Genomic DNA, 26,796 nt, shown 5'->3' with positions numbered 1-26,796 from the left:
TACCGTGTTATATTCTTTATCATTTTAAAAATGCTTTGTTGTAGATCTACAGCAATCCCTTTTCACATTCAGATGTTCAATAAAGAAATTTGTACAGTATGGACATTTCCTTGAATTGCAAATTTAAGAAAAAAGGAATCACTAGCTCTTCTCAATCAGGGTGCTAGATATGTATGTGATTTATGTTAAACATTCAAGCACATCTTGCCCTTTCTTCCTCATATATCCATCCCTCTGTCAAGATGGCGACGTTGTCATTATAATAAGTAAAGGAACAAGTAATAGGTTTATTCCATGCTGAAAAAAAGAAGAAAGAGAACACAACTTTTCGGCCGTGGAGCCTTCTTCAGGTGTGAAGAAGGCTCCACGGCCGAAAAGTTGTGTTCTCTTTCTTCTTTTTTTCAGCATGGAATAAACCTATTACTTGTTCCTTTGCAGCCTACGCATGCTGACGCAGCTACCCACCTGAATTATAATAAGTAATTCACATCTGTAAATTTTTGATGAATATAGAGATATTTTCAAAGCGCAAATATATCAGTATAAGCACTGCTTGAATTAATATTCTATATTGCAAACACAGTTAATAATTTGTTCTCTGTACATTCCTATACCATGTTATGCTGTGCCATCATTGTTATACATTGTTACTGTTATATCTATTTTCTAATTTCCCGTTAGGACTTCAGTCCTTTTGATTTACATTTTTAGGAAGCTCATCTACAAACGGTAGAGAGTCATACTTTTTCTTTCAGATGGAAAGGGTTGAATTTTCCCAAGGAAACATACATACCCATCTAATCTAATCAATCTTACATGTGTGCATTGATAGGTAATGACCCTCCCCATCACTACCAACACCTTTCTTAGCAGAACGGCTATATTGTCATGTGTCAGCTGCTGGTGCTTTCTAGTCTGATGAGAAGCCAGTTCAGCAGACAGATTCCTTTTACTCAGTAAAGTGGCTTTATTACTCCACTGTGGATCACTGCCTCATTCCGATCACTTTTGTATGCTTTTCCACTGATTAATTGCCTGTCTGGAGTGTGTCGCTCATTTTTGCTTAAAGAACCCTGTCTTAAAGGAGAGCAGCCTCTGGTTTGAAATTAGACTTTGGCTGTCAGATCCATTATAGTTTTTTAGTTTTTCTTAGAAGGCTGAGCTGACTACAGACATTTGTCATAATTCAGTGTGTGGTAAATACAGTATTTGTTTGTATTTCGTACTCATTCGAAGGTATTCTAGGTTTTTGTCTTTTTCAACTGTGTCAATCAGCTCTGATTATGTACCTACTAATAAAGACTTTGGTAATACTCTTGAGATCTGAAGCCATTTCCAGGGCTGTCTCCATTCTTCTCTAACATGATTTTTAAAAATGCTGTTGCTTAGCTGAGATTTCAGTCACACCTGAGACTTTGTACTAAATAAGATGGCATTGATTCGTTAGCCAGTTCAGTTTAACATAATTTAATGTCAGTATTTTGCAAAATGTGCATACTGTAGATTAATCTTTATAAGATTATCAAGTGGATGCTCCACTATCAATTTGCAGGCTTATCCCTTTGAGACTTTGTAAATATGAAAACACAGCATCCTAATCCTTAGTCATATCATTAGTTTTGTGCATACAATAACAGACCAACACCAGAATCTTTCAAAGCGTTTTTTGTTGGGGTACTAGAAGAAACAAGTGTTACGTGTACAGGACAAATTTTGCATTTCCTTGCTGACTTCCAGTCGTTTTACAAGTGTTCTTTTTCTCATTTGGTAGCCAGGATTCCTCCTATCTGACACACACCAAACCGAGTTCAGTGAGGCAGTAAAGTTTTTCTCATAATCAGATATGCAAGAGAAGGAAATCACAATGCACTATGAGTCCTAACGGATGTCCAGTATTTATGCAGAAGCTTGTTTCCATAGGCAAACACCAGGCTGTGCAGCAGTTGTCTGACTGGGGAAAGGCCAAGGCTGAGCTGGGGTCCCCTGTGATGCACCTTGCTGAACCAGCACATTGCAGGATTAGGAAGGTGAACTAAAAACTCAGACTGCCTGCTCAAGTCCCAGTAAGCTAGTTTCCAATTTTTGTATTTGTATCCATAGGGAAAATCACACTGGTCCAGGCTCCCTGCAAGTCAGAACAGAGCAAATTGGCTGAGGTTGATTCACCTGACTGCTACGGTGAGACTAATTGAGTGGGCACCCCGTGAGGACAGGCAGCCGCAGTCAGAGCCGAACTTTGAACTTCAGCATCATCTGCTGACTGGGCTCATTAGATGAGAACATAATCTGCCTACATTTTTCAAATCCTCTGTGCCTGTCTGTGTATTACAGCGTTGGACTGAAAAAGTGATGTTCCGGAGAAGAAAATGTAGACATAGCCTTAAAGCAAAATACTATAGTTCTTTTCTTATCATAAGTGAAGCATGCTATTCACTGAACAATATGAAAAATTGCCTTACAGCTTGCAAATTCATGCATTTTCTGTCAGTTCAGTGTGCCGTTTAAATAATTAAGCTAAAGTATGATGTTTATCAAGAATAAAGGTTAGTACACAATATATTTGCATATGGCTATATTGGTTATATTTGGTAAGCAGTAGCTATTGCAGTACACTGAATTTTAAGTTTTAAAACATTGACAACTAAGATATAGTTGCAGTATTTTACAAGATGCTCAAATATTGAGGTGTGGATCATAATAAAACCTGTGTGGAAGAGGTCAATACCTAGTGTACCCACCGTTATCTCATTTTACAAATGGCATAGGACAGGCTAGCATAGAAATTGCATGAAATTCTGAAGAATGTTCTACAGTCCCGTCTGTTAGCAGGTTATTTGCTTCTGATTGTGTTCCAAACCTGTCCCACATGTGTGTAATAAAACTAAGGTCTGATAATGCAACTGTCCAGCATGAGAACTCAATCCCAGGTTGTAGCAGAAAATCATTGCAAATCTATTGCCATGTGGGGATGAACATAATCATGTTAAATGATTAAATTTAAGCAGTTTTAGTAATATACACGAGATGTTCAAAATATAGATAAAATCTCAAAATATGGTTAAAATAACACTACATAATAACTGACCAGAAGATAAACCCTAAAACTACCATTAATATTCCCCTGCATCATTACCATATCACTATCAACAAGATGCTATTCACTGAATATGAAGAAGAATTGGCAATAATTGCAATGAGACGGTGTGTTCTCACCTGCAAGACCTGCAGCTGTAATTGTTGTTAAAAGTGCTTTACCAAATAGTGAATTCACAGGTCTGAATACTTATGCAATCAACATTCTTCAGTTTTTTTTTCATTCTGACATTTTACTGTAACGTATACATAAGTCTTTAGTTTGAGCTTAGGGGTTAGAATAATAATAATAATTAATAATTGCTTACACTTATATAGCGCTTTTCTGGACACTCCACTCAAAGCGCTTTACAGGTAATGGGGACTCCCTTCCACCACCACCAATGTGCAGCCCCACCTGGATGATGTGATGGCAGCCATAGTGCGCCAGAACGCTCACCACACATCAGCTATTAGTGGGGAGGAGAACAGAGTGATGAAGCCAATTTTTAGATGGGGATTAATAGGCCATGATTGGTAAGGGCCAATGGGTAATTTGGCCAGGATGCCATGGTTACACCCCTACTCTTTTTGAGAAACGCCCTGGGATTTTTAATGACCACAGAGAGTCAGGACCTTGGTTTTAAGTCTCATTCGAAGGACGGCGCCTGTTTACAGTATAGTGTCCCCGTCACTATACTGGGGCATTAGGACCCACACAGACCTCAGGGTGAGCACCCATCAGCAACCTTAGTTTTTCCCAGGAGGTCTCCCATCCAGGTACTGACCAGGCTCACACCAGCTGAGCTTCAGATGGTTGCCAGTTGTGCGTTGCAGAGTGATATGGGTGCTGGCCATTATAGAATAGAATATAATAAAATATTAGATTTGAAAAATGTAGAGACATTTTGTAACTTTACACAATGAGACGCCATAGTAAGAGTCTGAATGCTTTTGCAAGGCACTGCATAACGATTAACTGTAATTTTATCTGGACATCTGTTGATTTTTTAAATTTGTGTCCCCGTGTATAATATTTCCTTCCTTGGTGCAAGAAGCGTCTTCTTTGTGTATTTTTTCTTGAATAATCATTTTATTTCCATAGGCTGCTTTAGGGATTCCCCCCTCCTCCTGCTCATTCCTTTCCATTTCTCGCTCTCTCTCCTGTTTCTCCTTCTCCTCCTCGCTTGTCGCTCGCAGGTCCTCAGGAGCGATGACAGTTGTATTAGCAGTTGATTGCAAGGCTGTGCTCTTTTGGTTCCACAGAGACCAAGCAGAAGAAAGAGAAAAGGGAGAGAGAGTCAGAAATCAGGAGACTTGTGCTTCGTGCTGGGGAGGGTATTCTGGGGTTACAGTCTTTTTTTGCCTGCAGCAGGTCATTTTCCTCAGGCTTCTACTTCAGATCCCTGGCAGTTCCACACAGCCCTTTTGACATTATTAGCTTAATAATTATCATCTTTTCTTTATTTTCCTACACTATACTGTAGCTCTGTCCTATCCATCCACACATAGTGTATTCATTCCAGACTGTTTTGTGCAGTTAATAGGGACCACAGGGTTTGTTTTTTTCTTTTTTTATTGCCTTTGGCAAACGTGCACTGTGAGTAATAACACAGTTGGGAGTACTTGATGCCAAGGAAGAACAAAAAATAGACCTTCATAACAGATTGTATTTGTTTCTTTATTTAAGATTTCCCTTCGTCTTCTACAGACTGTGAACAGAGAGCTTTGAGGGTTTTTTTACAGCTTGTGTTACAGTTTTTTAGTTTGTCGCTGACCTGATATTCCCTTTGTGTCAGATGAGGAAATAGAGTGGTGTAGGCGTCAGAGGAAAAAAGCAATGAAAGCAATGCTTCAGATTAATCGTAGTTTTTTCTATAAAGAAAATGGATAGTATTAAGGGGTCCATTAAGGGTCCAATTTAAGTGAGTTTTGACAGCATATTTTCAGTATATCAATCTTCTTATCAAGTCTTGTTCAAGACCGATATAAGAGGTTAAACTATTACAAAGGTTATTGATGGAGATTTGTTTTATCTGCTTCTAAATCTTTTATAGGAATGTAATATTCCCTAATTGGAAGTGATGGTTTAATTTAAGAGGTAACACACAATTACATGCATTTAATACAAATACTTAACATATAATGTTAACAATGCATCCCATATAGTGTTAGACTATCTGTATGGTTAATATGTGCATAACTATATATGTTGTAGTAGTTCAGGTGGGTAGCTGCGTCAGCATGGATAGGCTGCAAAGGAACAAGTAATAGGTTTATTCCATGCTGAAATAAAGAAGAAAGAAAACACAACGTTTAGACCTTATCTATAAAAAAGTATTGTGTGTTCATGTTGACAAATCTATTAGCATCTGATAACCAAAATGGTAGGATATATATTTAAAAATGTAACATTTAAATCCAGTTATATTGAAATTGTACAATGTACTTGTAAGACCTCATTTAGAAGGTTGTGTGCAATTTTGGTAAGTACAAAAACTATATTGCTGCTCTTATTTCTTCTCTCCGGACTGCTTAGAGATACACTGCTGTGCTCAAAGGAATGTCCTAGTATGGAAACAAAAGACAAAACTAATCTTTTCTGACCTGAGCAGAAAAAAGTATTCAGAATTCTGAAAGGAATTGACAAATCAATCCATTAGACATCTTCAGACCCAACAATGAAACATGACAAGGGGATATGTGCAGAACCTGTAAGAAATTAATTTAGGTGAGACCAAGTGACATTTTGTGAACAGAAAGAACTGTGGGAGTCTGGATGCATTCTGTTATTTACAGATGCAGCCATTCAAAGTGCGAGGTACAGACACGTACCGGAGGTAATTGGCTACGGCGTCGCGCATCGTGACGCTGGATGACGCGGGGTACCACGGTACGTGATTGGTTGACCGACAGGGGCACTCGTGGTCCGTTGGTCTGTCGTAGAAAGATTTACAGCAAACGTCTTTACTGTGCCCGTTGTAGTATTGAATATTCATATGGAATTTTACCACTGAAGGGAAATCTTAGTAGCTGAGCATAAAAAGAATAGGAGCATACTGCAACGCGTGTGAAGGCCATAAATGATATTAATTTTGGAACATAAACATACAGTATATGGCTGGTCTCGGTACTTTAAAAAAAACATACACGAAACATGGTTTCATTATGACCAGTATCGGTCTTGAGATATTTTTAACTTGATTTACCTCTCAAAGTATTTGAGAGGTATGTCTTGACACTGATACTACGTAAATACTGCTCACATATATGTTTCTAGGTTTATATTATGCATTTCATACGGTCAAATTACTTTTGAGCAACTGATAAGAAGCACGAAACGGTATGCCCAGGGCGTTTTAGTTTTCGTTTTGTTTTAATGCAGTGCAGTGGATTGATTAGAGATATCAAGTACATACAAGTCATTTTTTAAATGTTGTACTTCGTCTTGTAAAAATGTTACGAGTACATCATCTGTCAACAATTACACAGGTTCTGTTTCCATATTGCGGATTTTGGTTACATAATATTATTTTCTAATTTCACGTTGTAAATATATGATTTGGGCAAACAGAGCCGCAAAGAAGTACATTATGGGTTGTTTTTTATTTTGCAGTTTTATCTAGAACAAGCGATGCTTAAACCTTTGTCTGATTCTTGTGAAACTATCCACACGACAGTTACCTAGGAGTTGACTTCAGCGATGTCACTGATGGGATGTTTCTGAAAATCCATCCACTGTAAAACGTCTTCTCCACTTGTTCTGCATATGTATTCGCTAATGAAGCTGTGTGTTCCGAGCCTGGTTCTCTACATTTCTGTATGAACCAGCTTAGAGGGCTAAAGACAGCTTGTGTTTAAATTGAGTGTAAGGTAATTTATGCTTCTAAAGTCATGGTCAGCATTTATTATTGTACTGTGCTGTAATCTTCTTCTGTGCCTAATTACATTATTTTATAGCTTTATCAAATCTGTACATTGTCTGTCGATAATGTTTCTGTAGTGCTTTTTCAGCCCTCAGCATTTACCGCGCTGGTGGCGCTGTGGGTTAGGTTCCTGACTTCCGTGTCACACGGTCTGTGATCGAATCCCATGGAACTATGACTTTATTTTTTAACAAACATTTCTTTGAAAAAATGAAACATTTCCCTTACTCAGAGATTAAATAAAACCTCACTCGCACCAAACAAATGTATATTTCTAAATATCACAACATGATCAAATTTAAGTCTTTTTAATAACAATGAATAGTCACCTATGCGTTACAAAATAAACATTTATATTGATTTGAATCGCGTTTTGATTTAAATTGTAAACGCGCGTTTAAATATATGTGTTTAAAGGCGATATACTGTATAAAAGCGCTGATTCTTATGGAATGTGTTCCGCCGGGGATTCAAAAAAAATTTTTTTTTAATCGCGTATCTAAGGAAAATTGCAGTATAACTTTGTTCATGCACATCATTATACAGTATCTCATTTTGTATTTCTATTAAAAAAAAATTGTTTGTCCAGCCACTATTGTTGTTATTGTTTTTATCCTGTAAAGCGCTTTGAGGAGCACAGCTTTCTCACCACTTAGATTACTTTTTGACACCATCCTTACACAAAGCAGGAACTGATTGTATTTTCCGATGACATACAAGTGCAAAGATTACAGATTTTAATTGTCTTTTTTCTGAACCAGGGAAAATCTGATCATGTTTCTCTATAACAATAATAAAAAACTTTATTTGTACCCATCTGTCATGCTAATAAAACACCTTGAATTGAATTGAGGGAGGGAGGGCGAGCGAGATAACCAGGACGTAAGGCAAATAAGATACACTCCACAGGCATTCACAACAGCAACATATGAAACGTTTGCACATATAGTTAAGTTATTACTTGGTTTTCAAAGTGCAATGAAATACAACATTGTTGTTGTTGCTGTTCTTGTTGTTTTTATCCTGTAAAGCGTTATGAGAAGCCACCTTTAAAGGCGATATATACTGTAAAAGCGCTGATTCTTATGGAATGTGTTCCGCCGGGGATTCAAAATGTTTTGTTTTTTTTATCGCGTATCTAAGGAAATCTCAGTATAACTTTGTTCATGAACAAACAGTGGCATGTTACATTATTAATTCGGGTGTCTTAATTCGATGTATTTAAAGCAGTGAACTACTGTAGGTGTAACATAACATTCAGAAATACAATCGAGAATAGTTTTGTGGTGTTTGTTTAGATGAAACGTTCCTAAAACGTATAACGTAACCGGGCATCCATATGAATCAAGTAACAGGTTTATTCCATGCTGAAAAAAAGAAGAAAGAAAACACATTCCATAAGAATTGACTGAGCTCCGCTCTGTACCACGCAGTGATCCCCCCAGAGTCTCTGCCCCGGGTTATTTGGGTTTTTAGACAGAGGGTAAAAAACTCTCTCTCTGGCTTGACCCCCCCCTTCCTGTGTATTGTCTGTTTTTTTGTTAACAAGGCTCGCCAGCTAATGTGAATCGAAACCTGTCTTTCTAGCTTTTAAAGTCGTGCAATGTGTAAGCCACAATTCAAATAGAGAAAAAAGAGCTGACTGACAAGATTTAAGATGTGGCTGTCAATGTTGGATAAAAAAAAAAAACATTGCCCGATGTTTGTTGCATTGCTTGAAAAATAACTTTATTTCAAGAGACTGGATAAGTAATTCAAGTGTTTTTTTAACTTCCTGAAAAACAACTAATAATTTAACTATATGTGCAAACGTTTTATGATATGTCGCTGTTGTGAATGTCTGTGGACATGTGCTGGCTGGACAGGAGGCTCTACTGTACACAGAGAGGGGCGGGAGGAGGGGACAAGCTGATACATACTCTTAAGAGTTTGATTAATAGGGAATATAATACAAAAATATAGTACTAAAAATAAGATAAACTCTACAGACATTCACAACGGCGACTGTCAGAAGGACACAGCGGCTCAGGCACCCACTGAATGGAAAAGGGGCACTTTAATGTTCTGTTTGGGTGAGCTCCCATCACAAAAAAAAGCAGGGTGAATCGGAGATTCTCAACCCTTACTTCATGCGACTGGAAAATAATTCATGATCGGATCAACGAAATGCTTCGTAGAAGGAGGCGCTCTTTTCCTCTAGTCTAACAGTCTGTCCACAAAACAAAACATTCCTGTTAGACAAGAGGAATGTAAAAAAACAATTACTTTTGTCAGTGGAAACCGGTGTGTGTGTCTCTCTCTGCTGGATGTCCCTCTCACTCTCTGCTGAATGAATAAAAGCATTTAATTAAAAACGCGTTTGCGTTTGTCTGGTATTTACTTTGGTCCCTTTTAACTGTTTTTCCATCTACTGTATTGCTTTGAGATGCCACTTTTAAAGGTGATATGTAAAATAACGTTTTTTATTATTGTTATAGAGAAACATGATCAGATTTTCCCTGGTTCAGAAAAAAAGATCTAAAGTGCTACACCTAACTTTCTTAATTCGATGTATTTAAAGCAGTGAACTACTGTAGGTGTAACATAACATTCAGAAATACAATCGAGAATAGTTTTGAGGTGTTTGTTTAGATGAAACGTTCCTGAAATGTATAACGTAACAAAATTAAAGACGATTAAAATCTGTAATCTTTCCACTTGTACTGTATGACATCGGAAAGTTTCTGCTTTGTGTAAGGATGGTATCAAAAAGTAATCTTAAGTGGTGAGAAAGCTGTGCTCAATGTATTTAAGGGACTTAAAAGTAAAAGGAGATGCTTCATATTGCTTGACTAATTTTAAAAACTAAGTTATAAATGCAGACGCTCCCTCGGTGCCGCGCCGGGTGTAAATATATAAATATACATTCGTCCCGGGCAGAGGCCGAAGAGCGCCCGGCTGGGGTGCGTGGGGAAGAGCAGGACAGGAGTGAAAGGCGGGGTTTAGGAAGGCGTACAGTCTGGGCAGGTATAGATTACACTTTTCTAAAACGTATTTGAAAAATATAAAGATTACAATCTAATCCTTCCATGTTTGATCTCAAAATCCCAAGAAAAATAAATCTAAACGGGTAGAAAGCTATGCTGAAAGTTTATTAAGATACTTAGAAGACAAAGATACTGTATCAATTTATGTTGCATTAGCCTGATTATGATTAAAAAAACACATATAATTAAACACGCGTTTGCGATTTAAATCAAAACACTATTTAAATCAATATAAATGTTTATATTGTAACGCATACTGTCCAGCCTCCATTTCTCTATAAAAAATTACTCTATTACACACACACACACAATAGAAGCAGGGACCGTTGTCAGAAGGGAAGAAGGTGACTATTCATTGTTATCAAAAATGACTTAGAATCGATCATGTTGTGATATTTTGAAATATAAAAGTCAATTGATTGTCCATAATGCTATTCTATTTTTTCGAAGAAATGTTTGTTAAAAGAAAAGTCCAGCACCAGCTGGATTTGAACACACAACCTGTGAGTCGGTAATCGGGCACGTAGACCAGTAGGCTACAAGGGAAGTCACATGAAGAGAGAGGCGAAACAGCCCTACACAGCCCTGTCGCAGTACACGAATATAATCATATCGTTATTAAATTCTTTAGATACGCGATTCCATATTATATTAGCAGAAAAGCTTAAAACTACCACTTTTTCACACGCTATTTCACATGCTAGTTAAATACTTCGATGCTTAAAATCGTTAGGGAGAAATGGAATACCGGTGTGTATTTTTCCTTTAAGGTACCGATTACTGGAATCTGACTGGCTGACACCCTTCTGAAGTGGTTCCATAAAATCTGGTATACGGAAAAGAAAGCGTTGATAAAAAAGCCTGGATTCTCATGTATCTCATACAAGTACCTTTTAATACAGTCTTTGCTGTGCTCTTGAGGATCCTTGTGATATTTTGAGCTCTAGTTGAATGATAAGTGTCGCATTTTAAATCATTTTCGTAGGTAGAAATTATGAAACGCCCTGTTAAAAACAAGGGAGTTTTTATGCCCGTTGAAGTAAAACAAAATGCCTGACAAAGTATGGCTTGGACAGATTCCAAGTGCTTGTACAAATGTGCTAAAGAAATTATACTTTGAGTATACAGCTTGTCCAAAGTCATTCATTATTAATACTATTAGTAATATCTTCGGTAAAGGCTTTGATGCATAAATATTTCTGATAAAGGTAGGTTGTGTACTTTTGTCCAACTGAGCAATCTTGCTTTCATAAAATATACCAACATTTTAATGACTGATGATTAACATGCTGTAATACACAGTTCAAAATTAAAAGCTCAAATGCTGTACATGAGAGGTTAAGCTCCCCCTGGCGGTTTTACAAGGTGAGGCCGGATAGTTTCCAGCATGACGTCAAATGACGCGATTAACCGCGACACGCCCACCGGGGTATGCCGCGAAATACCCCACCCATTTTGAATGGCTGCATCTGTATGTTGTATATTTTTATGATATGTCTTTAATTGTATGAGCTCACTGAATGGAATTCCAGTGTGGAACTTTTTTTTTAAGTACCTTCTGTTGTAATAATTTGGGTAAGGCCAAGAAAGGAAACCTGTGCTATTTCTCATGTTTGTGGTAACCAAATTCAAGAAACATTTTTGTCCCATCTGTTTACAGAACTAGCCTACAGTATGCTCTCACCAATGTTTATTTTTTGCTTTTTAAGGACAGCATTAAATCAGTTTCAAAGTCTATACACAAATCTGCCCTTTTCAAGCATTTTATACATCTTTGCTTGAAGTTGCCTTTGGAAATTTACCATCCAACTCAGAGCAAGGCATAAGTACCAAATGTTTTCTGGGTTACAGGATTCTGCATGTTTTGCATTCTGTGTTCTGAAATGCTCTCTACAGCTTTTACTGACCCACAGGGACAGCCCTGAGGATCCAGCCTTCCTCTCTTGTGTCTGGTCTCTCAACACTGGAGCAAGAGGCTCGTAGGCAGACCCAGGTTGTTCTTGCAGGGAGGGTATTTTCCCATCTACCATGCTTCATTCACAGTGGTATCTCGCCTGAAGACAGTTAAAGATGGTGTTACCAGTGAGTCCCATGGACACACCCTTGATGTCAGCATAGCAAATATGATGTGTAACTATCAAAATGATCTATTCAACCTCAGTTCTGTTGGAATCAACAGATAATCTCAACATGTCAAAGGTCCAGATGTGGTTTTGTTTTATGTTTTCTTATGTTAATATGTTTTCTCATCCTTGTGCACTACTACACAAATAGATCCCTTGTTCTTGCCTAGTACTCTTCCTCAATCATAACTCTTTTATGTTTTGCTGCAGAAACTGATACAAACGGCTGGTGTCACCACAACCAAAATTCCATAAAATTCCATATAAACACCATTGTACTGTGGTTGGGAGTGCAGATGGGTGGTAAAGGTTTGGATTGCTGCTCTACAATTCTTATTGCGCGGTGTAGTGTTCTGTTAAGAATGTTTGGAGGTCATTTAGTAGGATCTCTGAAATGGGTACCAACAATGGCAGAGGGCTGGGGAAAGTGTTGGTTGTTGTTATTTAATAAGGGATTAGAACCACTGTGTGCTAAAAGCAGTAAGCAGTAAGCAGTGAGAGGCAATGAATTCACATGCTTTCAGTGGCTGTGACAGTTCTGATTATATTGTTCAGTGACTTAAATTCTATTGGAATGGGAACAGAGAAATTTTGCAGGCCTGAGGCTATTGGATTGGGTTTCCTTTTCTGGGGTTATCCCAGATGGCTACATCAGACAGGTGTTCAAATGTTCCATGAAATTCTAAAAAGATTATAACACATACTTCATCTGTCACTGAGTGGTATGCTTTGTTTTATTTGATGTGGTTGGTGGTCCATTTCCATTCATTATGCTAATGTTATAGAAAAGGTTGTTCTTTGAATAATGAGAGATTGGTAACAATTACGCAACAAAATGTGTGCTGTTATGTGACAGCAGTGCCTCTTTTTCCCTTGCAATATATCTTTATTACTAGCATGGTTCATAAAATCTAAGGCCAATAATTAACTTAGTTATTTGGTGGTTTTGTGCGTAGGGTAATGCTCTAAAGCTCCATTTGAAATCTGTAAGAACGTACAGTCTGTACTCTAACCCATCAGCATCCTTCCATGCTGTTACCATATGTCTCTGTTCCACTGTTTATACCTATTTCAGCTTGGCACAGTAGCAAAGGCTCCTACTGTCATAACACTGTACTAGACTGCCAGAAATTGGGATTTTCTTTTTATCTGTTCCTACCTGTGATTCATAGGAAATGCAGTTATTTCCCACTTGCCCATTTCTCAACCAATTTCCACTCTTAAACTCAAACTGCATATCATGCTCTGTGTAAATATAATATATGCATGTACCTTGATGTATTTTTAATGGCCCAAGCTTGCCGCGCACAGTTAGGTTGGCTGTGTCACTGTCAATACACCAGGGATCTTGTTACAGAGATGTGCTGCAGACAAAATCAGCTGGTTTCATTTGTTTCTGCGTGAGTAACAGTGGCAACATATGTTTTACATAATCCTGAGACGGTTTACTAGTAGTATAACCTTCTATGTCCTCAGTGAGGCACGGCAAGGTGCAGCTAATGGATCTACTTAGTGTGGACCTCCACTGTCTTGCTGCAGAATCCCGAACACCCTCAGGCTTTCTTATCTCCCCCTTCTCTTCAGGCCGAGTCTTGCCTCTAAGTGGTATTTACAGAGTACGCTTTAACAAGTACTACTTAGTAGCTGTACCTTACCTTTATAACCTGCCTCATAGTCAGTAGTGTACCCCCCAGCATGTAACACATACTGAATAGCTGAAATAAAAATGCTTGCACAGCACAAAATTGACAGGGTAACTTGAATTTGAAAAGCCATTGCTTTAAGTACAATTCCAAAAACAAAAAAATGTCATTCTTTCAATGCTGATTTGGAATTAAAAAAATTCACCTTTGGTTGGTCTTTGTGCTTGTTCGAGGGTTTGTGGCAGAAAATAAATTTCCTCAAAAACAAAAATTAAGCTATTTGAATACATGCAGTGGTACCGTATCTGCTTCAGAAAGTCAGAGCTAATTCTAAAGAGTTGTGGAATCAAGCTTGCGTTTGTTATAAATGGATTCAGGATTACTTTTAAAGGGTGAGTTCTATTTATATTTGTGTGACATACAGTACTAATTCTCAAAGTGTGTGTGCTTTGGCTTTGTTATATTCAGTGGATTTTACACCAAATTATTTCATTTAATGACTTTTACAGAGTATAATAGAGTGCACAGTATGTTTTAAAGCTGCTTTTAAGAACTCATGAGTACAGAGTCCTGTGCTTTTACAGGCAATATACTTTTTCTGCAAACTTTTCTTGCAATTTCACATTTTTTAATTTCCTCTGAAAATATCATCGTACAGTACCTTCTCAGACATTATGTATTTGTTTGGTTATTTGTTTTCAGGTTTTCTTTGATAGTGGTGTTGATGTTAATTGAAATAAAGCATTAGTACTTAGAACTTGTTATCTTTTTGGGTTGGTTTTGTGTTAAGCTTGAATCTGTTGAACAGATATGGGAGTCCTGTGGGTGTTTATCTGTGATAGACATTTTAACAGTGGGTTCTGGATTCTCTTCTTGAAACTCTTCTTGAAATCCATTTGAATGGAATAGTTCTGTGGAGAAGGTGCATAAGACTGATGAGCAACAGGCAGATGTTTATTAGAGTACAAAATACTATTCCCTCACAGGTGTCTGTAACTGCAAAATGAAGACTTTGTCCTTAGAATCATTTTTTTATTTTTCTTTTGAATGCATGCCTCATATGTAAGCTCTGATATTTCAGTATTTTAACCCTTTATTTTCTACAATGTTTCTGTTAATTATTGTTATTTTGTATTAACTCACTTGCAATTAAACACTTTGTGTTCCAGTGCTTGAAGAGTCACACATTAATCCACAATAAAATTAAGATGTTTAATCGAAAATTCTTATAAATCCCAACTGCTCTTCTGTAATACAAACTCCTCGCTTTGAGTACAGTGTTGAACAGAGAGTTTGTTGTTTATATTGTATTATCAAACTAAAATATACTGTAAATATACTTTAAAAGGTACTAAAAATCTTATTAATGTTGTCATAATATCACAAACCTTCTGTCGTTGCAGTACTTAGACTAACCAGCTCAAGACATGTCTTGAATGAAAGAAAAACTTTTTTTTAAACTAGATTGTTTATTGTCTGGTCAAACAAACCAGGACCATTTTTTGTCTCTTCATTGTCTTCATTTATTGTAGAAGAAATTGATCTATTTCAGACAATATACAGCTGCTGACAAAATTAATACTTCATTGAACTTTAGTGTCATTAATTTCAAATCTAACTGTAAACTCAAAAATGTAACATTAAGTTAGCTGAAATAATTAAAGAAAACATGAATTAAAGTATTAAACTATTAAACTAGTATAGTATATATTTTAAAAAACTCATTGAACATTGATTCATGTCAGCAAAGGGAAATAAAGATTCAAGAAGAATCCATTACAAACTTACATCTGCATTTCTGTTGGATATCTTAGCCTGTATTAGTATTCAGTAAACATAGCTAATATGTCCTATGAAATAGTTAATATTGAAATTATTTAACTAAAATAACTAGTTTCAACTGAGGGTTGTTATTTCTATGACCTAGGCTGTCCATTTCTTCATTTTGCTCAGAGAAGAATAGAATATAGCAGGAAAGGAAACCCAGTTGAAAACTGCAGACCAGAGGCTGACATAAAATTGCAAATGTCCAAGGTTCCAAATTGCAGGAGAGTTAATAATCAGGACATTATTTTTTGGGCAATTGCTACATTGCATCTCTTAATCTTATACATCAGAATCTTATTGCTTTTTAATTGTGTTTTCATCATTATTTAAACACTTGATTTTGCTTATTGTAGCATGTTTATTCACCCTGTATTAATTTGACATTTCATTTGTATTTAAGTGCTTGGACTATTTTGAGTTTCTGTTTTCATTGTTTAAATCCATTATTTTCTGTTTGTTTGCTTTAGTGGCCCAGCAGGATTGTCACACAGAGCCTGGCGGACTCCTCCATAGTGTGAAGTATATTATCTAGGGAGAGAGCAAAGGTGTCACAATGAAAAGAGCCCTAATGGAGAAAGTTCCAGACCATTATGCCACCCTGGACATGGGCAAGCTGCTTGTAAGTGTCTGGGAACAGTGCCTTCAATGCGATTGTACACTCAGGATTTTTTCCTGTGTGAAGAGTTGTATTTTAGCTCTCAATGAGGTCAGGGTAAACTAGATATTTGTCTTTTAATATACAAACATTTTATTTTTTACCATGGTAAGTGTGAATATGCAGAGTTGTTGTAATAATATAACATTTATGCCTATGCATATCTGTATGATACTAGTTAATATTTTTGTTTGTAAGCTAAATGGAGAAAATTGTAACACACATTTTCAGACATTCTTTGTATGTATGTGTTATTTTGTCTAACAAGCATCATGAAGCTTAAAGTTTAACGTGAAAGTTTTGAAGCTTTGTTTTATGGAAATCATATGAAATTAAATGGTGGATTTCACCAAATGTTTAAGTTCTTTCAGGTCTTATTTTCATTTAAAATACTTTATCAAATCCTTCAGCATCTAGGCTAAGATTTCTCATCCTGCTGTCAGTGAAATACTACACTTTATCTTTAGTATAGTAGACATGTACATAACACTTCAGTGGTAGAGATATTGGCCATTACAGGGATTTATTCATTTCTTTCTTTATAGAGAGCAAAACAAATGCACAGGATTTATTTTCAGATAAACTTCTGCAGAGAGTATCTGAGTATCTTAGGAGCAATGACACCATGGCATTAGTAAGAGATTTCATTCTTGAGCCCTGCTAAGTTTAAAGAAAATGACCTGCAGACAATGAAACCATTATTATATGTAGAGAATTTATTTCAGTCAACTAGATGAGTGATAAGTTTCCCAAAAATGGAACTGGAATGTGGATTTACTCTATGTGCCTGTCTGGCCAATTTAAGGTGCAAGAAGTACAAAGCTTTTTTCTCATACATCTTGGGCAATTTTGACTAACATGAAATCTTATTCAGCTGATATATCTTAACATCCAATAAAAAATACACAAGTTGTGATGTACATAATTATTCCTTTCTGCATAAAGATCTGTGTTTGCATTTTAAAGAACTCATGTGGAATAAATGTTTCAGATTAGGAAATAGGAAAAGACTCCCCTACCAGGAAGTATGTTACCCTGAATAAATCTCTGAACCTTTTGTCATTCTGGTGATAGGATGATCAGCGAAGATGTGTTAGAATATTATTGTTTTTGCATTGCATTAGATTCCACTTAAAACACTCTTCAAATAAATTACTGCAGTACAGTATATACAGTAGGAGCCTTTGAAACAAAGATGTTTAATATCTGGAGTACATTGCATTCATTTCATGAAAAAAAACACTCAACTACTTGTATAATTTGTTCACAAGTAGAAAATACTCTTATGATACCTTATGATTTGGTCGTGCCTCATATCTAAGTTTTATTTTCTTTATTTTAAGGTTTCAAGAATACCTAGCCCCACCCTTGTTTGTTCATTTAGAAGTAAACCTGCTATTTTCAAATTGCAGACTCTTGTGCAACCTTGGATATCACTGGAATATTGTCTATATAAGCAAACGTAGGAGCAGAGTGGAAAGGAATATTAGATCATTTTCTGAAAAATTATATGGAATCTCCAAACTCACAGCTAATGACTTGTTTTTCCTTTTTTCTTTGTTTCACATTCAGCTGATCGTAACACAGAGCCTATATCACATATACGTTTAGGGTTAGACTTAAAAGACATTTCAAATAGCACATATTGCTCACTGTTAAAAATACAAATTTACATTGTGATTACTCGGTCTTATTTGAATTTACTTTTGAATATTAAAGAAATTGCATCATTAAAAACATCCCATTCAAAACTATGCAATGAGCCCCCTGCAGTTTTTCTGCTTTTTCAGAAAACTGTTTCATAACACTTGTCCATTTCTGTAACTGAGCTCAGATTAACCACATTTAAATTTGAATTCCATGATTGAATTGGTCTGTAATACATTGAATTATTTACTGCATAACTCTTTTACTCTATGGATTCTTCTTTTTTCTTCTCTTGCAGTCTTGGTAATCTGTAAATAAACATTATTTTGTTTCATTTCGTTCAGTTTCTTTTTTTATTTCAAAGACAGGAAGGAATATCCCATTTGATAATCCTTTCCTGGAAAATTTTAATGGAAAATCCATTGGTTCCCACAGGCTTCTGAATTGTTTGTTTTTAATATTTGCTACAGTGCAAAGCTGTCACTGCTAGGAGCTACTGTACAAAGGAAGATCCCACAGGTCTAATCTAAGATGATTTGTGTAATATGATACACAAAGAAAAGGTTATCGTTAAAAAATAGGTGTGTTTGCTTTGTGTATCAGTCCCTCTGTTCCACTGTCTTTTTTGTAGTTCGTAGATTGTGTGTGGAGAAACACAAGGCACACATTTCTCTAGTCTTTACTATAGAAGAAGCAATTTTAAGTAAAAAGTGTATGGAAATGGTACACAAAGTCATAAAATTGTAAGCATTCTCATATGTTCCATTTAAAGGGCCTGTGTATCCATTTATATCTTTGGAGACTCCTATTTCACATGTTTAAATGCAGTTTGTATTTAAAAAATAAAACATATAATGGATTGTAAATGCAAAATGAGAGTATCTTTGTCTCTTTTAATCTCTTGTAAATTGGTGGTGTGGCTGCTTGTCATCAGTTATCCTGTTGCAGTCCCTGGTGCTTTATTGAGTGAAATTCTATTACTGATACAATGTATGTTCCATCAGTTTATGCAGTTCCTTTTGTGAAACTAACATTCTAGCTAGCAGAATAAAGCCTTGAGCTGCAGGAGCTAAATATCATTGATCTGTGGTCTCCAAATAAAGAAAGGAAAGAAGTAGGCAGGAAAATATTAAATTAAAAGCTGTCATTAACTCCTAGAATGCAAAGACATGAATTAATGAGTTATAATAAATGTAATTTGCATTAAAGAAAATGTGTTGGGATAATTAAATTACTAGTATAGTCCCAAGCGGATCTGTATGAGGACCACTGCTCTTCCTAATTTGTAACAATGATCTAAATTCTGTTACAGTTAGTAACCTAGAGTGCAGATTATACCAAAATATTAGCCAACACTGTTGAAACTGAAATTGAAATTGAAAGGTTTAGATAAAATTCAGGATGCATAGCAAATGACATTTACTATGGATAAATGCAGTTGCTGTCTGCATGCAAATCCATAAACTATAAATACAAAACAGGAAACAATATACAAAAGGTCATTTATGAAAGAGACTCAGGTGTTTGTTGACATCATTTTCATCTTACAAAGTGAAAAAACAGTCAGAAGAGTAAAATTCAAATCAAAGGATGTTAAAATTGAAGTATGCACTACTTAGGCCTCATTTACAATATTGCTTATTGTTTTGGTCACCACATTACAAAAAATACTACTGCTCTGGAATCAGTCCAGAAAAGAGCACCCAGATGCATTCTGGGACTTAATGGAATGTCCTACACTGACAGGCTGAAGGAACTGAACCTTTTCGGTCTTATTACGAACTTGGAGTGGTATAAGTGAAAACTACCTGAAGAAGGCTCCACGGCCGAAACGTGTTTTCTGTCTTCTATTTTCAGCATGGAATAAACCTATTACTTGTTTTTTTGCAGCCTACGCATGCTGATGCAGCTACCCACCTGAACTACTTCAAACTACATTATTCTACCATTTGATGTGTAGCCTGAAAAATATTATTTGGCTGTGGCAGCTCTTGTTTTGGAGTAAGGTGGGAACATCCATCAATTTTCTAACGGTTTCTTCCAATTCAGGGTCGTGGGGAAGCCAGAGCCTATTTTGGCAAGCAATGCACGCAAGGCAGGGTACACCTTGGATGGGAAACCAGCCCACTGGTACTCTTATTTCATTATTATATTATAACATTCTTTTGTCCACTTCAGGACCTGAGAACAGACAACCAAGACATTTAAGCTCAAACCAGCAGCTGCCAGAATGACACCGTTGCTGAAACTGAAGTTCAGACACCAGTCATTCTCTAGAATAATACAACTTTGCTATACCTCGAAGACTCAACAACAGTATACAGCTTCCCTGGAGCTGAGGCACTTGCAACATTCTCGTTGTTGTAGTTGTTAATGATGATATAGGGGCTTTTAACAGTAGTGTAGGCCACACTCTACATATATAACCAATATAATATATGGCTGAATGTATGGTGTTCTTAAGAAGGCTTCAACATTGTTACACATTGGAATCGTTTCTATGTCAAAAACTATATGTGACTATCTGTAATGTTGCTGTGAATTAGATGGGCACCTGTTGAGTATAAAGATCTACAGGAAATGTGAAAATGTAAACTAAAATGGAACGGGTTATAATCCAAAGAAAATATTCAGAATGGATACACCGAGTGGAAACAAAAAGACTCCCAGCAAAACAAAATGTAAATGATCACGTGATTAAATGCATATACCTAAATGCCTGGAATATTAGGATCAAAATAAAATAGGAGTTATGGGTAATCCTGATAGATTTAGAATCACTGAAATGGAGCTAAGAGTTATGTTGACATATACAGCATTTTTGGTTGTGCAACATTCAAGTGAGGTAAAGATGGAAGAGGTATAGAGCTTTCAGGCACAGGAACATAACCTAAAAGGATCAAGGCTAAAGTAACATCCAAAAGGCATAGTGTGCTATACTACACGAAATTCATGTAATCAACAAAGAATGGATAAAGGTAGGAGTGGTTATCGTGGGAGATTTTAACTCTTAACACTCTTAACTCTTAAAGCAAATGAAACTGAAATGGTAGATAATGTGCTGCTTTTTTCCTAATTTAATCAAAGCACATATCAGAGGATATGTCTGCCCTATTATAATGTGTTCAGCAAGTTAGAATACATTAAAAGGATGAGATACTTGTACAGTTGTGGTTATAGTATGGTATGTTTGGAGTATATTTTGGAATTGTACAGATAGTCTGAAAGGTTTACAATTTCAGGAAAGCAGACTATGAAGAAAAGTGAATTTTAAAAAATGTCATTGGGTAGATAATGAATTGGCAGAGATTGAATAGCAGCAAAATGAATGTTTCTGCTTGAAGCCCAGAAAGGGTTCATCACAAGATTAGGGACATTAAAAGACAGAAAGCAACAGCCTAAATGGCTTAATATCAATTAAAAAAAATACAAGGAGAAACAAAACACTACATACAGTTAGGTGATTAAAAAACAGGATCCATGTTTTTTAAGGGAATGGCATTTAGGAAACTACAAATGAGAGTTTAAAAGGGTTTGCTCAAGAGATTTAATATTGCCGTGAATACGGAAATGAAAGGTGTTTTTCAGAATATAACAGCTTAAGAAAAAGGTGGTTGTATAGAGTCTCAGAGGTCATAAGGGAAATGTTTATGAAGATAAAAAGGAAATGGCTAAGGTATTAAATTACTTTTCGTTTAGGTGTTCAATAAATACAAAATTGACAGTTTGCTCTGGTTAAGTTAAAGCAAAGCCTACTGTAAGTAACAGTGGCACAGAAGAGACAGAAGTTTATGAGGACTAGAAGCACTTAAGATACATTTCAAGGGCATGATGGTATTATTCTACCAATGGTTAAGAAATAAAGAAGATATGGTCTTCATAGGCTGTTAGTAAAATTATTTAAATTCCCCAAACTGGGCTAATATACCTTCCATATGGTGACAAAACTGAATTGAAAAATTTGAGATCAATAAACCTTCTGTTACATATAATTATATAAGATTGTAGAAACAATTATTAGAGGTAGAATCCAGGATAATCTATATAGCAGTAGGATTAACAGGGTGAGTCTAGAATGGATTTAGACAATGTGGATCTTGGTTAATTTTTGAGGGGTCTCTTTGAACAGCAGTAATGCATACAAACTGAGCAAATGATATGGTATATATATAGATTTTAAGAAAAAGTCATAAAAGTTTCTCAAAATACAGGTGTCAGGTGTTCAAGAAAATGCATGCATGGATTAAGAACTGATTAATGAACAGAAAATTAAAAATTAGCAACTAAAAGTATTTTAAATATCAGATTTACAACGGTCACATATATAAGACCACTGCTCTGTTTTACTGTGCTGTATATCTATAATCTAGATTCTAGTACAGTGAGTTCTATATTTTCTAAGCAATGTGCCAAAGCAATAAAATAGTAAAACAATGTTATCATGTTTATAGTATTTAAATCAAGGCATGTTATATTAAAATTGTACAATACACTAGTAAGACTTCATTTAGAATGCTGCGTACAACAGGTCACCACAAAAAAAATAAAATTGTTTCTCTGGAATTAACCAGAGAGCAGCAACCATATACTTTCTTGGCTCATAGTAATGCCCAACACTGGCTGACCAAAAAAAGTAAATCTATTGAATCTTTAATCAAACGTCATTGACAAAGTGGAATATGACTATGGATTTCTTGTCCATAAAGCTGTATATATATATATCAGGAAGCACTACTTTTCACAGAAGGTTGCAGCCTGGAAAATGCTACACATTTTCCAGGCTGCAACAGAACTAATAGTTGAAGGTGATACTATTAGTTCTGCTAAGAACAGGATAGATAGATGGATAGATAGATAGATGGATTGAATTCTCAGCCAGAAGCCGTATCACCCTACAGCTCTGGCAGCCCACTAAAACTAAGCAGGTGTGAACCTGGCCTGTACCTGGATGAGAGACATTCTGGTAAAAACTAAGGTTGCTGCTGGAAGTGGAGTTACTACGGCCACTAAGGGGCGCTTACCCTGCAGTCTGTGTGGGTCCTAATGCCCAAGTATAGTTCAAGTTCAAGTTCACGTTAATTTGTCATTCCACCCATACACAAGTATACAGTGGAACAAAATATCGTTCCTCCTCGTCCATGGTGCAAATACGGGCAGGACAGACAGGACACTGACATAGACATTGTAGACAGAGTACACGTAGTGCAAAGTGCAGATAGTGCAAATCACAAGGTAAATACATAATACAATATACACAACACACTGGGGGGATTTAAACCCTGTTTCTGGAATTGGGGTGGGTGCAAGTAGATTCCAGGGTGTTGAGGAGGTTGACAGCCTGTGGGAAGAAGCTGTTACAGAGTCTGGTTGAGCTAGCCTGTACACCTGATATATTTTCCCAAATGGTAGGAGGGCAAAGAGTTTGTGGGAGGGGTCATCTACTATACTGGCGGCCTTGTGTCACCAGCGTTTGTAATAGGTGACGGAAATGGAAGGGATTGAGGCTCCAATGATCTTTTCAGCTGTTTCCACAATTTGTTGCAGGGTCTTGCGGTCTGAAGCGCTGCAATTCCCATAGTGATAGGGTAACTATAAAATAAAGATGCTGCCCTTCGGATGAGATGTAAAACTGAGGTCCTGACTCTCTGTGGTCATTAAAAATCCCAGGGCGTTTCTCGTAAAGAGTAAGGGTGTTACCCTGGCATCTTTGCCAAATTTCCAATTGGCCCTTACCAATCATGGCCTCCTAATAGTCCCCATCTCTGAATTGGCTTCAGTACTCTGCTCTCCTCCCCACTGATATCTGATGTGTGGTGAGCGTTCTGGCGCACTATGGCTGCCTTCGCATCATCTAGGTGGATGCTGCACATTGGTGGTGGTGGAGGGGATCCCCATTACCTGTAAAGTGCTTTGAGTAGAGTATCTAGAAAAGCACTATATGAGTGTAAGCAATTATTAATTATAATTATCAAATATCAAATAAATGACCTAGGATCTATGACCTAATGATCTAGGAAGGAGTTGTTGGGCAATATCCTCAAAAAGGAAAGAATATTGTTGTAAACATGTGAATTGTATAAATATCCATCCATCTGTTTTCTGACCACTTTATCCAATACAGAGTCATGGGGGAGCTAGAACCTATCTTGGCAACAACAGGTGCAAGGCAGGACACACCCTGGATGAGACCATAAAAACACAAACTCACTCCAGGGCCAGTTTTCCCAGAAGCCAATTAACCTACCTTGTCTGGTATGTCTTTGTACTCCAAAGCACCCAGAGGAAACCCATGTGAGCACAGGGAGAACACACAAACTTCACACATATAGGAGCCGAACCCAGGGTTGCAAGGAGGCCATGTAAACCACTGTGCCACCTTGTCACCCATTTTGTACATAAATATAGTAATAACATTAGGAATAATTAGAGCCAGAAGGTCAATCCTGACACCAAGCTGCTTAGCAAACAAATTAATAAAAGGTATCTTGTCAATCCTTTGTCAGAAATGTGAGTACCTGACTCCAGTATTTTACAAAACTAAAAATAAATCATCTAGTTTCTCAAATATGAACAAACCCAGGCACTGTTCAAACGAGATACATACAGTTAAAGGAAGGTAAAACCATTTTGTATACAATAAAATATCTTACTAAGGTGGACAAAATTTCTCTCAAACCTTATTCTAAATAGATTTTGAAAATGGAACATTTCTACCTACTATTATTCACCAAAAATGTTTTTTTTATGTAACAGGTACCACAAAAAATGAAATAAATATTTTAGGAACTGTAGACATACTGTAGTCCCTTTTCTGAAAATGTACAGTATCTTCTATAGTCAAATACCAGATAGTTTTCTAAATATCAGAGAGAATGCCCATAGCACTCTAATTCTGCTCTGTAAAACACAGTACCCACTCAATATGATGCTTTTTTGTCATTCAGACAAACTAGATAAAAATGAAGTATCCACTTAATATATTGAGTGGGTCTCCTGGACCGGTCTATTATCTCTGGCTCTTGATATTGTCACCATATTAGAGTGTTTGTTACACATGTCCAATAATATATGAAAGTGGTTTTATACTGATGTACAAAGGTAACCCTAATAAACCCATGAAATGTTGCAACGTCATCAGCATATAGGGGCTCCAATAAAATACCACACAGAGTAGCCTGATAAGAACCCCTAGAAATAGAGACTTGGAAAATACTGGGTGTCTGAGAGACAAAGGGTTTATAAAAATATAACAAATTAATTTAGTTCCTAAACCCTTGTGTTCTAATACTGACTAGCGATATTCCCATTCAAGACAATCAAAGGCCTTTTTAATTATCTAGAGAAAAAATGTGCACGACATTCTGGTATTAATATTGCTGTGAATTATACAAAAAACACAGCAAACTACTGTATCTGTAGCCAGCAAGTCTCTAAAAAATATCTTGATCATAATGAATCAATTTACCCATGTAATTCTCAGGTCTATATACAGTATGAGTAGTTTGGCATATGGGCTAGGATCCAGTTTTATTAGGCACAGAAGAAGGAATCTGTGTTTGAATGTCAGCAAATTTTTCCATTAGAATTCATTAATTAATACAGTGAAAGTTCACCAACATTGCTTTCTTACAATATACAGTTTTGTTGTAAAGGAAATTATAGCAAATAAAAGATAAATTAACTGATTGATTTGTTGCAGAATCTGAACGTGAGATGATGGCTCAATCTGGTATCATGAAAATAATTATGCATAGCTTAGTTTATAAAACAAATTACAAGTTGTCTAAGCAAAACATTAACCTCTGTCCTAGTGATACCTCATTCAAGTGAAGCTGTTTCAGAGAAACAACTTCTGAAGTTGCTCATTGAAGTAAAGAAATCTGGATTAAAAAAACAATGGAGAATGATCTGAAAATAAAAGCGCTGTTTTTACTCATTAAACTTTTTAAATACAAAATAAAAAAAATGTTATCCTCTGTTCTCCAACACCCCTTACACACAGAAGAGAAAGCAGAGAATATCAGTGCTATATAATTGAAATACCCTGTATTTCATTAGTTGATTAATAGAACTACTAATATAACAACAACATAATATTGTGTTAGCAAATCTAGGGACATCATGTGGTTTAAAGTGAGACTCCTTTATGAAGGCAACATCTGTTTTCTTTTTGTGTGAAAATCTAGGAAACTAACGTACTTGTTAGGACAGTATACACAACATATACACTAGGAGAGGAAATTCAGATTAGCTACAAATATTAAAGATAACTTCAAGAGTCAGAGAAAATATGCAAAGTAATCCAAATCTAATGTAAGTTGCACTAATTAAAAAAACTCAAGGAGTGAGATTATACAAGTGAGATCATAAAAACACATTAAGACATTAATATGATTTAGGGTACTTATAATTTCCCTTCTATAGCAAAACAATGCACACCACCTCCCACAACCCCAGTACTACGGGTGGTGGAGTGGCTCTGTGGCTAAGGATATGCGCCAGTGGCTGGAAGATTGCCAGTTCATATCCCTCGGCTGGCAGAGAAATCCTACTCCATTGGGCCCCTGAGCAAGGTCCTTAACCCCAACTGCTCCAGGGGTGCTGTATAAATGGCTGACACTGTGCTCTGACCCCAAGCTTCTCTCCCTGTCTGTGAGTCTCTTGGAGAGCAAGTTGGGGTATGTTGGGGCCAATAAAGTGTGATCTTATAATGCTTAAAAACAGAGAGAGAACATATGAACAGTGCTCAGAGTGTTAAAGAAGCTAGAATTGAAACTTTAGAATTGAAAATAGAAGAAATTTCTTCAGACAAAATTCTGTGGGTTGTTGAAGCCAATTCCCTGGGATTCTTCAAGAATTGATTGGATAAGATCCTCA

General features: G+C 36.4%; 1 protein-coding gene and 1 long non-coding RNA gene across 2 annotated transcripts in view; both read left to right on the top strand.

The window, feature by feature from the left end:
- Positions 1 to 26,796, top strand: part of xkr6b (XK, Kell blood group complex subunit-related family, member 6b) — a 171,033-nt gene that overhangs the window by 38,476 nt on the left and 105,761 nt on the right. The gene's annotated exons all lie outside the window — the stretch shown is intronic.
- On the top strand, positions 401 to 16,633 carry LOC107077161 (uncharacterized). The gene is made up of 2 exons (XR_001478252.2): positions 401 to 2,178; positions 16,085 to 16,633. It is a non-coding gene; the product is annotated as an uncharacterized lncRNA (long non-coding RNA).

This window comes from Lepisosteus oculatus, chromosome 2 (assembly GCF_040954835.1).
Source record: "Lepisosteus oculatus isolate fLepOcu1 chromosome 2, fLepOcu1.hap2, whole genome shotgun sequence".
NCBI lineage: Eukaryota > Metazoa > Chordata > Actinopteri > Semionotiformes > Lepisosteidae > Lepisosteus > Lepisosteus oculatus.
This window is presented reverse-complemented; position numbering and strand designations above follow the sequence as displayed.